The sequence below is a fragment of the Psammomys obesus genome, unplaced genomic scaffold (assembly GCF_907164565.1).
Source record: "Psammomys obesus unplaced genomic scaffold, mPsaObe1.curated_primary_1811, whole genome shotgun sequence".
In the NCBI taxonomy this organism is placed as follows: domain Eukaryota; kingdom Metazoa; phylum Chordata; class Mammalia; order Rodentia; family Muridae; genus Psammomys; species Psammomys obesus.
In genome coordinates, this window is record NW_026591450.1 from 297,710 (window position 1) to 304,432 (window position 6,723).

Here is a 6,723-nt window from a genome sequence, read left to right on the forward strand (position 1 = left end):
TCTTTATGTATCTGGTTTATTTCATTTAAGACAGCAATTCCCAATTTTGGATGCTACAGAGGACAGCATTTCAGTTTTTAATGGCAGAATGATACTCCATTGCAAGTACGAATCATACTTTCCTTCTCTGTTTGTCAGTTGATGGACACTTTGTTTCCTTTCCTTGGCTTCTGTGAACAGCACTGCAGTAAGCCCAGCAGCACAGATGTGTTCTTGACATGCTGATTATGTTTCTTCTGGTATTTATCAAGTGGTGTTATGAGTTACGATTTAAATGTCCCACAAAGGTCAGTGTTGATTAAAGGCTTGGTCCCCAGCTTGGTGCAATTGGGAGGTGATGGGAAAATTTAGTGGGTGAGACCTTGGCTGGGCGTGGAGGTGCACATCTTTAAGCTAGCAGTTAGGAGGCAGAGGCTGTCGGATCTCTGGAAGTTCAAGGCCAGCCTGTGTTACACAGTAAGAGCCTCTCTGGAAAAAAGAAAGAGATGAGGTGGTTAGGTCATCAAGGGCTTGAGTTCAAATAAAGATATTGGGATTCCCCACTCCTTTCACCATTTTCTTCATCATGGTCATCTCAGTACAGGCCCCAAACTTTGGGGCCTATTAACCGTGAAGGAACGCTCCAAAACTGTGAGCTAAACCAAAGTTTTCCTCCTGTAAATTGATGCTCTCAGCTATTTTACAGTGACAGAAAGCGGACTGACGCAGGGATTGCTGGGTCATGTGGCAGCAACTTTATCTTGCTATTTCTTTGATTGGTAAAAAGTACTCTTTTTCTTAAGTTGGATCAGCTTCCAACATTTTATCCTTTGTGCTTTCTATGTTTTGAAGTAGCTTCCAAAGTTCACTGGATGGTAAGTGCCTGGCTGGCACCATTCCCTCTGAGCCATCTGTACTCTTTTTATTCGGAGGCCTTTCTCTTTTCATGAAGTAGGCTTGCCACCAAGGACTTTCTCTGGCTGCACACCAGGAGCTTTTGACCCGGGGTGAGGACACTGTGTGCAATCAGCTGTTGCTCCTGCGACTCTACTCCAGGTGGATCGATAACTCACATGCTGATGTGAGTTATCATCAAGAATTTGTTTCTTGGCCGCATGTGTGTTTTTGTTAGATACTTATTTCTTTCACTTAACCACTTCTGTCAAATGGCTGATGTGCGTTGCCCTGGGAGACAACCTTCGCTGTCTGTGTGTGGACTGAGTAATATACATGGTGCACTCATTTGAATGAGAAGTGCCCCCACAGGCTCATGTGTTTGGACACTTGGTCCCCAGCTGGTGGTGCTGTTTCCGAACATTATTGAACCTTTAGGAGGTGGAGCCTTGCAGGAGGAAGTGGATCACTGGGGACTTTGAGAGTTTACAGCCTTGCCCCACTTCCTGAGTGTAGTCCACTGTGCTTTCTGCCTCCTGTTTGTGACTGAAGATGTGATCTCTCACCTTCCTGCTGCCATGCCCCCCTCACAATGCTGACTCTCCAGATAAACTCTTCCATAAGTTGCTTTCGAACAGAAACACAACACTGGAGTGACTGGTGTCATCCTAACAAATTTGACTCCAGTTTTTAATACTGACTGACATTCTTTGAGTCTCACTCCTCCCTTCCAAGCCTGCATCTAGGTGAGATGACTGGAGGCCCAGGTGCTCCCTTCCTGAGATGCTGGGGAAAGAGTCAAACCACCTAAGCCTCTCTTTCGGCACCCTCTCTCCACCCACCGCGTGGGCACAGTCGCTTTCCGGCTTCCCTCCTTCCCAGGTTCTCAGGCTTTTTTTCAGCCCAGCTTGCGAGGACTCCCCTGCTCTCTTCCAGAAAGCCTTAATTATGTAAACAACAAGCGGTGTGACTAACAGGCACACCCTCTTGGAGCAATCACAGCCTCACCGTTCTTGGCATCCAAACCCCGTATCAATGGACATCCATGCTGTCTTTTTCCTGGAGAGCACCCAACAGAAAGGAATGGTCACAGGCTTACGATGAACGTGTTCTTACTTTCTATGGTAGGTGAACTTATCACCAGTGAGCTGTGGGGCTGGAGAGATGGCTCAGCGATGAAGAACACTTGCTGCTCTTCCAGAGATCCTGAGTTCAATTCCCAGCAACCACGCAGTGGCTCACAACCACTGTGATTCAATGCCCTCTGTGGTGCTCAGGAAGACAGCGTACTCATCTACATTAAAAGCAAACAAATAAATCTTTTTAAACAGTTGGCTGTGAATTGATACTTTCTGTAATTACTCACATAAGTATTCCATGGTTGCCGAAAACAGAACTTTTGATAACTGGCCTTTAACTAAATGTGACACAGGAAATTTTCCTTATCAGAGCCATAGGAGGAGGGCCCACTGTATTATAAAGCACTAAATACAACAAGAGTGGGCATCGGAGAGCTCTGGGTTGAGTAACACTTGCAGAGTGAAGGCAGACAGAGACAGGCAAAGCGGCGTCCTATTATACACACCACTGTACTGTTCTGATTATAACATAACCGCCTTGTTCTCCCCTAGGAGAGCACGTCTGAGTGCCAGTGAGTGGCTGCAGGAATCGCCGCTGCTTTATCCACTCAGCAGCGCACGCTTATTCCTCTTATTCACCTCTGACAGAATTTTGACTTTTGTTCAGTTCCCCACGCTGCTCTGTGAAGTCATGGGCTTCAGGTACGGCTTGCTCAAGGCTGGAAACCAGGGGACCGAATGTTAATTTTCTTAGTCAATCATTGTGGATTCTAACCCCCCCTTGTCAGCCAGCAGCTTAGGGAGTGGCGTATGATCACGGAGAAGAAGCTGATGAAATCGTTAGAAGGACAGAGTAAAGTGTAGTTGTGAGAATTAAAAAAAAAATAGCTGAACCTTTGTGTGGAAAGCTTACGGCTGCCTCTGCCATCCTCCATCTTTACAAGGGCTGCCTGCTGCACAGCAGATGGCAGAGGGGAGAGAGTGGGCCTTTGGGGTGGCTGGCGTCACTGAATTAACTCGTCGTGGAGACTTCCTCTCTAGGGAGATTTTCACCACACAAGATAGCAGCTTTCTTGTTGCTTAGCATCTCTCCCCTCATTATTTAGAGCTGAAAAAAAATCTTAACAGACATTTTTTCCATCTTAATATAAGGATGCATTTTGTTTTTAGTTAGCATATGTGTGTGGTGTGATGTGTGTGTGTCTGTGTGTGTTAATTACATGAGTTCTGGAGACGGACCTCAGGTTCTCATGTTGCCCAGCCTCATTTTATTAAACCTCTTTTTACTGCTCTGGCAGCTATAGTGTGATGGAATGAATGGGGTTGTGGGGGGTAGTGGGACTAGGAGGAAGTCAGTTACAGAGCACCGGAGAGGGGTGGTTAAATGGGTAGGAAGGTGGATGGAAGATATTAGCTTTCATATTCCTTTTATGTAAGGAGTCTTAAAATTAATTACACAAAATGAGAGATCACTTACATCAAGTGACAAAGTGTTTGTATATAACCACATCCCATTTGTTTGTTTATTTATTTATTTACTTACTTATAAGATAGGGTCTCACTATGTAGCCCTGGGCATCCCAGAATTCACCAGGTAGACCAAGTTGGTCTCAAACTTAGAGAGATCCACCTGCCTCTGCCTCCTATATGCTGGGATTAAAGGCGCCGACCATCACTCCTGGCTCCTGTGTACTTTAACTTATCTCAGTGGCTTAAAATACTGAATTCAGCGGCCAGGGCCTCCTCTTCGTCTTTCCTCCGCCATCATGCGCTGTACATCTGACTCGGCTTTTCGCCATGTCTTCTCAAAAGACTCCCGGAGTCAAGTGATTCCTGGACAAGAAACAGAAAGAAACTGTCCTATTCCTCAGTGGATTCTCGTGAAAACTGGTAACAAAATCAGGAACAACTGCAAGAGAAGACACTGGAGAATGAAGCTGGGTCCGTAAGATTCACACAATGGCAAGACTGAAGGCTTATACTGACTTATGGTCATCGATCGAGCCTACCAGATGGGGTTTAACATTTTGTAAGCTGGAAACTTGGTCACATCTAAATTGGGGGTGTGGTTTGTCCAGTAATGAAATGTAGAACCTTTCAAAAAAATACTGAACACACTGTAAATACACTATCATGTATTGTTCATGGAATAATGCCGAGAAAAAGAAAGTCACTGTTCAGCAGAGATGCAAACTTTTTTCCTGAACATTTTCTGTCATTCTTGTTTGAATCTGGGGATTCATATCCAGATATAGGAAGGTGTTGTAGAGGAGGAGACATTCACGGTGCGTGAGAGGGCTCCTCCTACTGAGGAAATATACTTCCGAGAGGCAGGAAATAAACAGTGTCCACATCACGTGACTGTTTTAAAGTTTTCCTCCCCACCATCTTTGAGTGTTTCCCGTGTTACAATAACTATGCTTTATAATTTGAGGAAAGTGAGTTTAATAACAATGATGGAAGTAATCCAGGGGGTGTTAACTTTTCAGAGTATTTCTTTATTTTTCTGAACACTCACAACTTGAGGATGGAACAGTCAGGACCCAGGCAGGTGCTGTCACCATGAAATCATTTTATTTCATGTTGCTATTTAAAAGAGGGTTTATTTTATGTGTCTATGTATGTACCTGAGTGTGTGTACATGTGTGTGCAGGTGCCAACTGAGGCCAAAAGAAGGCATCAGTTAATCAGGAATTTGAGTTGTAGGTGATTGTGATAAGCCATGTGGGTGCTGGGAATGGAGCCAGGGTCCCTGCGATAGCAGTAAATACTTTAAACTTCTGAACCGTTTCTCCAGTCCTTATGTTCCCTATTCTTTTAAAATTATTTGGGGGGGGGGCTTTGTGGTCATGCCTCTACCCACGGGATCCTAAGCATTTCTATAGCTTTCAGCTTATCCTTAATATAAATGGTCTCCGTGCAGAGACCACTCTAGTCCTTGTAATATCCTAAGTGCAAATTTACATAGTCCATTTCCCCATGAGCCAGCTCAGGAACCACTGTGGAAAGAAGCCTAGAAAATGGGTCCCTTCCCATCCTCCATCCCACAGCTTCCTAGTCCTCTGCAGTCCACCGGCCACCCATGGGCTGGCAGGTATACTATAGGTAATGGGAGAAGAGAAGGACAATCAGAATACAGCTGGTACTGAATTGCCTCCTTGTTCCACAGTCCCAAGAGATAATCAAAGCTAGTCCTTTCTTTGAGGAGGGTTTCTATAATTTTCTTGGACATTTTTCTCCTGCCTCTCAGAGCAGTAGCCATCTCTTGCTGGCAATTCCCTAAACAGAAACAATGATTTTCTTCTGACTCAGTGTCCATGCTTTGCCCATGCTCATGTCCCAGGATGGCTCTCTCTTTTTATCTTTTTAATTTTTATTAATTACAGTTTATTTACTTTGTATCCCAGCTGTAGCCCCCTCTGCAATCCCCTCCCGATCCCACCCTCTCTCTTCTTCTCCTATGCCCCTCCCCTAGCCCAATGATAGGGGAGGTCCTCCTCCCCTTTCATCTGACCCTAGTCTATCAGGTCTCATTAGGACTGTCTTCTTTGTCTTCCTCTGTAGACTGGTACTCCCACCTCAGTTGGAGGTGATTAAAGAGCCAGCCCATGAGTTCATGTCAGAGACGGTCCCTGTTCTTATTATTGGGGAACCCTCTTGGACACTAAGCTGGCATGGGCTACTTCTGTGCGGGGGTTCTAGGTTATTTCCATGAATGGTCATTGGTTGGAATATCAGTCTCAGAAAAGACCCCTGTGCCCAGATTTTTTGGTTCTCTTGCTCCCTTTGTGGAGCTTCTGTTCCCTCCAGGTATTTCTGTCTCCCCCTTCTTTCATAAGATTCCCTGCACTCTGCCCAAAGTTTGGCTATGAATCTCAGCATATATTTTGATATCCTGTTGGGTGGAGTCTTTCAGAGGCCCTCTGTGGTAGTAGGCTCCTGTCCTGTTCCCTGTTTTCTCCCTCTTCCAATGTCTGCTCGTTTGCCTTTCTGAATGAAGATTGAGCATCTTACCCAGGGTCTTCCTTCTTGATTAGCTTCTTTAGGTGTACAGATTTTAGTGTGATTATCCTATATTATATGTCTAATATCCACTTATAAGTGAGTATATACCATGTGTGTCTTTCTGTTTCTGGGATACCTCACTCAGGATGATCTTTTCTAGATCCAGTATGACTCTCTTGAACAAGACCTGAACTGACACACTGTGTCATTTTCGTAGGTGAGACTCCACTAGCTCTGAGGAAACACTCATGTCCCTTTGCCCTGGAGTTCTGGAGAGGAGGCCAGAGGTTGATGCCATGTGTCTTCCTCAGGCTCTCTCCACTTCAGTTTTCCCTTTCGAGACAGAATCTCTCAGTGGACTTGGAGCTCACTGATTGAGTTTGGCTGACCAGCCAGTGAGCTCCAGTGATCCATTTTCTCACCCCCAATTATTGGGGTTACAATGACTGACGTCTATGTGGGTACTGGGGATCTGACTACAGCTCTTGTGCTTGTGTGGTAGATGACTTACTGGCAAAGCTGTCTCTGTAACCCCAACTTCCCATTCTTATATCCTTTTATGCACCACACAGCAGCCTCCTCTTTGGTCTTCACCTTCATTTGAAAGAATATTGCTCTACCTTTGAGCGCTGGATTTTGTTGGTAAAATTTAAAAGTCCACCACGTTTTCAGTCCACCTAGTTCTGAAAAAGCTAGCCACTCCTTTGCTTTGGAGTTAGAGCTTATCATGACAATACTCTCATTTATGTAGCACTTTGGAGTTTAA